General features: G+C 39.2%; 1 pseudogene; it reads right to left on the bottom strand.

The window, feature by feature from the left end:
• Positions 1–6,141: 6,141 nt before the first annotated feature.
• LOC148720692 (uncharacterized) lies at positions 6,142–7,733 on the bottom strand (annotated as a pseudogene).
• Between the last annotated feature and the right edge of the window lie 1,684 nt (positions 7,734–9,417).

Here is a 9,417-nt window from a genome sequence, read left to right as displayed (position 1 = left end):
CTGTTCTTCTGCCCCCAAAATCACCCATCAACGAAAATTGTACGCAAAATCCTCCACCATCCACCGACGAAAATTGTACTCAAAATCCTTCACCATCCGCCGACATCTGTACGCAAGATCCTCCATCCCCTCCACCGCCCGATGATTTTAACGAGACTCAGCCACCCTCTCAACCTGAACAGTCTGAGCAACATTCTCAACCCGAACAGCCTTTGGAACACTCTCAACCTGAACAGCAACACTCTCAACCCGAACTGCCCTCGCACGATCTCTCTGAACAATCTTCTCAACCGTCATCCATTTCTTCTGATTCTCCGATCCTGGATCCTCATGGTTTCATTGCTCCCAAACCCATCAAGCCATCACCCCGTCGTACACCTGCTCGCTTGCATGATCTGTCCCTTGCCTGCACTCGTAAGCCTTCTACACCTACGCTCACCACTGGAAAGCCACGCTTATCGATACCTGTTCCTACCACAGCCTCGTCTCATCCACCGGATACCCCTGAAACCGAAAATGAGAGGGAAACCACTCACGATCTCAAAAGAAAATCATCCGATGTATCTCCAAGTCGAAAGGAAACTACCCCCACCTTGATTTCTTCGAAATGCTCGAACGAAATCGTATCTTGGAAGAAGGACTCACAAGGTCGTACTGTCAGTGTTTTGATTAGGTGCAACGACTTTGATATTAACCTAGTCAATATCTACGCTCCTACCAATCCTACCGAACGGAAAAGTTTTTTTGCTTCGATTCATGATTTTCTCATTCCTTCCTCTACGACTATAATCGGAGGAGATTTTAATTGTTACGACAGCGCTCTCGATAAATTTGGTGGGAATATCTCTGTACACAAAGACTACGAATCTTTAAAAAGTGATTTCGCCCTTTCAGGTGTTTGGCGAAAGTTGCATCCAAGATCAAGAGAATTTACGTGGTTTAATTCCACACGGTCAACTGGGAGTAGACTTGACAAGTTTTTAATTTTGAAAGATTCATTATCACCCAACGTTAAGTGTGACATTCGCCCTTGTTCGATATCAGACCACAATTTTGTTTTTCTTAACTTTCATATTCCCACAGCTGTAAAACGCGGTTCAGGCGTTTGGTGTTTTAACAACTCTCTTTCGAACGATAAGGATTTTTGCGCTTCTATAGAGAAACGAATCGATGATCATGTACATTTTTTATCTTGTTTTCCGTGTCTCCAAGATTGGTCGGAGTTTTTAAAACAGTCTATTAAAGAAGAACGATCTCCTTTTCCCGTAAAAAGCGAAGACAAGTGAAAAGAGACCAGGTGACTTTGACGAACAAATTGATCCGTCTTCGTCAACGTTTAAATGACGGAGACAATTCCGTTATCCCTTTAATTTCTAACACCGAATGTCGTTGTGAAAGCCCCTCGAACTAAACAAGTCGAAGGAGTCATTATTCGTAGTAGAGCAGAATGGCTAGAGGAAGGCGAACGCCCCAGTCGGTACTTTTTTTTAATTTACAAAGAATTAAACCTCAACGATCCAACATCTTTTCGGTTTATGATTCTACCGGTATCGAAGTCTCCTCCCAAGAAGAGATTGAAAAAGCTCATATCGATTTCTACACTCAGCTCTTTTCCGAAGAACCGATAGATGCTGCTCTTCAAGAAGATCTTTTATCTTCTCTATCACGGAAATTAACTTTTGATCAGGCGTCATCTTATGAAGGCGAAATCACCTTTGACGAACTTACTCTCGCTATGAAAAATATGAATAGGAATAAATCGCCTGGCCCTGATGGCCTTTCGGTTGAATTCTACGCCAGATTTTTGGATCGTTTAGCTCCACATTTATGTCGAGTCTTAAATGCATACTACCAAACCGGAGAGATGTGTAATTCCATGAAGATGAGCAACACACGCGTTATTTTTAAGAAAGGAGATCGTAAGAATCTGAAAAATTGGCGTCCGATTTCCCTCTTAAACGTTGATTATAAGTTATGCTCAAAAGTTCTCTCTCTTCGACTCTCTAAAGTTCTGGAATATATCGTTGACCCTGATCAAACTTGTTCTATGCCCGGACGCAAAATTACTTCAAACTTACACTTACTTAGAGATATCTTAGATTACATCGACCGCACGAATGAAACCGGCATTTTGCTCAGTTTAGATCAAGAGAAAGCCTTCGATCGCGTTAATCGCACCTTTCTGTACAGTCTCTTACCCCGTTTTGGTTTTGGCCCGTCTTTTTGTTTTTGGATCAACACTTTATATAATGGGGCCAATATGCGTGTTATTATTAATGAATGGCTAACCGATGCGATTCCTCTGTCTCGTGGGGTAAGACATGGGGATTCCCTGTCTCTCCTGCTCTATGTTTTGTGCGTTGAAACTCTTGCATGCAAGATCCGAAATAATCCTGAAGTCGAAGGCTTTCTCCTACCGGGCGCACATGGTCTCTGCTATAAAGGTGGAAATTATGCTGACGATACGACCTGTATAGTGAAATCTTATCGCTGTCTGCAAGTTCTATTTAACATGATTAATATTTACGAGCGTGGCTCTGGGGCACGCCTTAATTTCACGAAAACAGGGGCCATGGGGTTGGGGGCGTGGCGTAGGCGCCACGACCAACCACTTGGCCTCAAATGGGTGACAAAAAATAAAATTCTAGGTGTTGTTTTCAGCCGCGATACTGAATTAGATAAGTGGCAGCCAAAACTAGAGAAATTAGAAAAACATCTAAATTTATGGAAATCCAGCTCTCTTTCTCTTGTCGACCGATCACTCATCGTTAACACCCCCGGAATTAGGAAGCTCCTATATCTCTCTACAGTTTTGTGTGTCCCAAAATGGGTAATAACTAAGATGAACGCTTTAATCTGGCCATTTGTCTGGGGTTGTCGAGTTGAAACGGTTAGCCGAGCGTCCTGCCACCAATCTCTTAGCAGTGGCGGTCTCGGCATTTTGAATTTCCTGATCAAAGGTAAATCTCTTAAATCGACTCAGATAGGTGCGCCTTCTGTTCCTGTAAAGAAACTATAGATCAATGTTTTCTCAATTGCCCCCGTGTGAAATCTGTATGGACCCACTTTTCCCCTATTACCTCCTCTATCCTTGGAACTAGATTTCTCCCATCCTGTATCTATGGGTTAGGGGTAGGAGACGTTAATTTCCCACGCACGAGATTACTGTGTGATGGATGTCTTCCCCTGGGGTGGGATGGGTGGGTTGTTTTCTTGCGTTTCATACATGAACCTCTGGCTCGGGCAATATGGGTAACCATGCCCCACGTAAAGACTTTAAACTTTGATTACTATTACTATTACTACATACTAAATATTCATAATTTGTGAAGCTTTGTGAAATTATTTAACAATCAAGTTATTTTTAATTAATTATGTGGAAAATTTCTTTATAGTTTTATGTGAATCATCTCTCTTAACTTAAATTAAAAATGTCTGTTTTTATGTGTATATTTTTGATAGGTTTGTTTGATGCTGTACGAGGAAGCGTTAGAGCGCGCCTGTTTGACTTCTATCAGGGAACATCACGATGACATTACAAAGTCGTTATTTAAATCAATCAGCGAGAATCAGAACAGTAAACTACATTACTTAATTCCTGAAGCCCATAGCCCTCATTATAATTTAAGGCGCCAAAGAACGTACAATGTACCAGCAGCCAAGACAAAGCGTTTTGCTCATTCGTTTTTCGTGAAGGGTGCGGCTGTAGAGAACTTTTGATAGAACTTTAAGTCATCACATTTTATATTTGTATATTAGTATAATTTCAGAGCTGAGCAAAGAGTTTCCAGCAATCTGAATAGTCGAGCGGTTCCTTATATGACGCGGTTTATTTAAAATGTTAAAATAAAATGTTAATAAATGATAGTAAAATGTTATGATTTTAGAAATTTCTCTGTTTTTCACCTCTGAAATTATACTAAAACAATTATTCGCCGAAGGCAAGGTGAATATTGTCGAATAATCCCCTCGACTTCGTCTCGGGGATTATTCGACGATATTCACCTTGCCTTCGGCGAATCATTGTTAAGTAGTAGTTTGTAAAAAAATTCCACAACTCAGTATTTTACTGCGATGTGATTTTAATAAACCAGTATATCTATCTATCTATCCATCTATCTATCTATCTATCTATCTATCTATCTATCTATCTATCTATCTGATGTTGGGCAAATAACCCAACAATAACCCTTGTGATAATTCTGTCTGATTGTCATATAACATCATAACGGATGCCCTCGGGGGGGTGGTCACGGGAGCTGGATGTCATGATGGTGGGAGGCAGAAGAACAGACGTACTGCGAGAGATGTAGAGGGCAGTGCTCTCGGGAACGTTGAATATTGCCTGGAATTTCGAGGTGGCAGTTTGAGTTCCTGTTAGAAGGAGGACCGTATACCCAACGTAAAAGCTTTTTAGGATTAGTTAATGTATATTGAATTTTCACTCCATGGCTCACAGGTTACTGTTTTCGCCCTGTGTTGCTTGATTAGAATGAAGCATTCAGTTGAATTTTCTGCGAAGTAATAATAATAATAATAATGATAATAATAATAATAATAATAATAATAATAATAATATTATTTATATAACGCTCATGTCCTGAGCTCATGGCGCCTTACAACACTGTGCGGAGGACTTTCCGAGACTGCTGAGCAGTTTACAATCAATTAAAGGCGAATCTAACAGATGCCTCCTCCCCCAAATTCCCAGTAAACAGGCCAGACCACATCGCAGTAATCTCGTAAGTGGGTTCTTTAACGTCCACTGCCTAAACAAATGCACTAATTAATAGATGCAAGAGACGGGCCCTACAGTTTATTCGTCGTTATCCAAGAATACTAGAATGTCTATCCATTTCTTGATGTTACAGAAAGGTAGCACATTCTCCTCAGTTATTTTAAGACCGTGAGTGTTGGTCGGGCCGGGGCTTGAACCCTCGACCTCCCGCACAACAGTCCAGCGCTCAACCAATTGAATTGACCGGAAGGCGGTTAAGCACTAGTTCGGCTAGAGGAAGTAGCATTTCAGATCTAGGTTCCTAAACAGTGCGTCGATTAAAAAATGTTTGAGGGCCAGAAGACCCTCGCTATTGGGAATGACAGCATAAAGAGACGTAATATCAATAGTGAAAAGAGGTTTGCCTTGGTCATGAAGATTATAGTCGCGAAAAACATATTGGCTGTCTTTGATATATGTTGGTAAAGTTTTGAGGATGGGAGCTATAATTTTGTCTAAATAGCCGGAAATAAGTTCGGTGGAGCAACTTTAAGTCGAGACGATGGGCCGATCTGGGTTGTTAGGTTTGTGAATTTTTAGGTAAAAAGTAAATACAAGAAGTTCTAGGAATGGTCATGATGAAATCTTCTGCAGTGGCCGGCAATTCTTGTTTACCTATGTCTTCGTTAATCGTATTTTTACAGTGTTTTGATGAATGGCAATGAGACCTTTGTCAATCTTTTGATAAAAAGAGGAATCAGAGAGTTGCTGCAAAGCTTCTTTTCAAGAAAGGTCGGTCCACCAAATAACTACCCTACTGCCCAAATAACTACCCTACCCTACCGGCCTTTGTCGGCCGCTTTGAGAACAATGTCTATGTTTTTTTCTAGGCTTTTAGTGCCGACCACTCTTCAGAAGACAGATTGGAAAACTTTGTGTTACATTGAATTTAAGTTTGTCAATATCGTGGCCACGTTTTCTGATAAAAAATCTAATGATGTGAACTGGCTCCATGGCGAATTCCGCTTAGACTTTCGAATCTGATGTGTTTCGAAAGTATCTTTATTCGAGATGTTAGAATTATCCTCTTTGTCATGAAAAAGGCTTTTAATTGAACGCGGCGAAGAGATTTTTCTACGTCTTGTTTAACTAATAATTCGTCGGTTGTTTTAGGAATGGGAACAAAATTTAAGCCCTTACTGAGGACGGATTTTTCTGAATCGGAAAGTAAAAGATTTTCTGGAATGGTAACTCCACTTTCTGCATATAAACGCACACACAATCCACAACTCCTCCGTTCGCATTGACCAATGGTTAACGCTCGAAACGTCAGCCTTTTAACTTTTTACTATGGCCGATTTATAATTTTAACTTAGTTGATATAACAAAAACAATACAGCCAGGTATTAGTGAACTTTCTTTATTTTTATGACGCGAAGTTAAAAGCAAATTACAACGTTTTCTTTCAGTATTTCTGCATTACTTCCCATTTTATTTAAAAAATAGAACAAGCTGTCTTGTCATGAGTTGTCTTAAGTTCTCCATGCATTTTTAAGTTGGACATTCATCAAGACCTGCAGGGAAGAGAAAAATCATGGCTACTGATAAAGGTGACTCTTTATCCTTTACACTCCGGCTAAAATCAGCTGTATATATATTTTCCATACCCTTCTCTATACATCTCTAAGAACTTAAGAAGGAGCAAGAACCTAAGAAGGAGAAATTGTATAATAACTAGGAGCTACACGTACCATTCCTTTTCTTTTTTTCCACTCAACTTCACCAGGCGTTTGTTCATTCCATCACTGAACTGGTCTTCGTTAACCGCGAAATCTGCGATGATGATGAGGTCGAAAGCGTCTGCGCGGTCTGTACATTCTTTATGACTATACCAACGTCTATATCAAAAGGGATCAGCTAATTTTTCTATTGCTGTTACGTCATCTGTGTCACTAATTTCGTCTCCAGCATCGTCATTGTCGAATGCTCCTTCGTCAAACTCCTTATTTTCGGTTGCCACGTCGTTTTCACTGAGTGCAGGAAAAAAATTGCAAAAGATAGCCGTCGACGAATTATTTGTTTATAAAGCTGCTCTAAATGGGGACGTGTATAGTATATATCATGGTCAGACCACAACACCGGGAACTACGATTCCCAATCTCGGCGAGAAGTGTGTAAGGTTCTTTAACATCTCCCTACTAATCAGTACAGAGAAGATGCAGGAAACGTCTTATAACCTTATCCGAGAAGGCTACAACGTCTAGCTCTTTGCAGATGTTATACGAGAAGCAAGTCTAACCATTTCAGTCGACCTACCTTCTGGGAATTGCCTTTTCATAGTCCTCTAGGTCTTCTGCATCGAGCTATTCGTCATTCTCTATCAAGCATTCTTCACTAAAAACATTGAAAATGCAAAAACAAACCCATTGCCACTGCGACAGAATAATTAATTGTTCAAATGAGGCCCAGGGTCGAGTTTCACCGTTCTCACTATTTCCATTGATAACTTTCAGGACCGTCAAACAGAATGAAGCAAAGCAAGTAATTCATTTATAAGCTTAACTTTTAATTCCATTATTTTTAAAGAGCAGGTTTTTTGAAAAGTAAGTCTTTCAAGTATGCTAGATGATTAAGTTACGTTGCGTTCGAAGGACATAGTGGTGAAAAACGGAAAGTAAAGATAAGTCTAATTTTTAGTTCTCGACGCTAGCTCAATGAATTGTCATTGGTAGAATTTCCTGATCATACAGTATTCTTTTCTTTTTCCTGGAGAAACAGGAGAAACTCCGTAGATGTAGCGCCTTTATGAAATCTATTTTATTGCTCTTTTAATGATTTAATTTATAGTTATTTTCTTTATGTAACATACTCTCGACGTTTTTCTGCTTCAAATTCGTCTGCCATTTTGGTCAAAGGATTTTCAGCTACTGCAACTGAAAAGCCGACAGCGAGCACAAAGCCAAATAAAGCCAAACTAACAGATGTCTTCATTTTGACTTCCCAGTTGGAACTTGACCTCTCCAATGAAGAAAGTCCTGATTCAGGATTATATTAAAATTCATATTTCATTCAGATCCACATATCACCCCGTATCTGGTCATGGAATAAAGACCCTTAAAAATCTTGTATTAAAAATAGAGTAAATAATGCACTATTCACCCTAAAGGTAAATATATTAATGGACCCTCCAAAATGTTCGTCTGTCATAATATCATCAGATAAACCATATGTTTTGAGAATATTTACTCATTTAAGTTCTTAATTATCGCCAAGAATTTCTTTGAGGTTTTAGTTTATTTTATTTTACTGCTAGAAACACTTATACTTAAATATCAGGAAGACATTTCATACTTCCTGCTACTTCAAAGTGATTACACCATGTATACCAAGTGTGAACTGAATATTGTTGCTGTGCAACCCGTGTTTGCAAAACAAATTTTCTCAATTCTAGTGAGCTGCTTACCTTCACCATATACATAACACAGATATCGGATATCGCTAGTGAATGACCGAATGAGCTTTAAACTTATTTAACTTATCAGACTACAAAGTTAGAAGTATTGAAATGTAAATTTATGATTGAGTGTTAAAAAGTTACTTGCTTGAATTTCATGTTCTTTACAAATCAAAATTAAAAGGTGACTAATTACGTGAACAGAGATTTGCTGATAATTTCTTCTTTCCTTTTGACACTGGTGTTTAAGTAAAGTACAAAATTAAAAGATCTGCGCGGAATTAAGTTCTCGCTTTAATTTACATCAAATCTGAAGTAAACGAGTTTGGTTTATTGTCGTAGAGTTGTCGTTCAGATTAACTCCTGAGAACTTTTTTACTAGAGGAATCTGATGTTTTCAAACGTGTCTTTGTTCGAGGTGTTATAGTCTTCCTCTTTGCCATGAAAAAAAGGCTTAATTAAACGTCGTGAAGGATCTTTTCTACGTCTTGTTTAACTGAGAATTCGTCCGTTGTTTTAGAAATGGGAACAAAATTTAAGCCCCTGCTGAGGACGGATTTTTCCAAATAGGGAAGATAAAGATTTTCTGGAATGGTACAGTTTTGTGGCTTTCTGGTGATGAGTGGCTAGTAATTTGGGGACCGATAAGTTGGTCAAGTTTTCGGACCTTAATTTGGTTCAAATGGTTAGAAAGTTTGGACTTAGTTTCCTGAATTTTGGCACGGACGGATTGTACTAAAACGGCTGGACAGATTTTGTTAAGTTCAGAGCCACAATCGGTAGAATTTGTTCGTTGAGGTGATTACATTTTTAACACATATCGCTGAAAGTGGGTCTCACAATGTTGCATAAACTGAGAGAATCTTGAGCGAACTGGATTAGGTGACGACATTGATTAGTAAAAGAAGATGCATGAAAATTGGAGCGAAAACCTTCAGGAATAACTTCAGAATGAATACAACGGCCAATAAAATTGATGTGGCTACAAAACCTAGTTTTAGCAAAAGTGAGAAAGGTTGAACGGAATGCTAGATCTTTGCTAATAGGGGGAAAAGGAAAAAGATAATTTGCGATTGCCTGGCGGCGTAGCTCCTTTGTAACGAAGTGTCAGTTAAACAAGAAGTAGAAAAATTTCTTCGCCGCGTCCAATTAAAAGCCTTTCTTCATGCCAAGTGCCACTTTTATTGGCTACAGATACCCACACCCAGATACGTAGGTCCGTTGTGGTCGGATAGGGCTTAGTTGT

Source organism: Stylophora pistillata, chromosome 11, assembly GCF_964205215.1.
Source record: "Stylophora pistillata chromosome 11, jaStyPist1.2, whole genome shotgun sequence".
NCBI lineage: Eukaryota > Metazoa > Cnidaria > Anthozoa > Scleractinia > Pocilloporidae > Stylophora > Stylophora pistillata.
The sequence above is the reverse complement of the archived record's forward strand: the minus strand, read 5'-3'. Positions and strand labels throughout refer to the sequence as shown.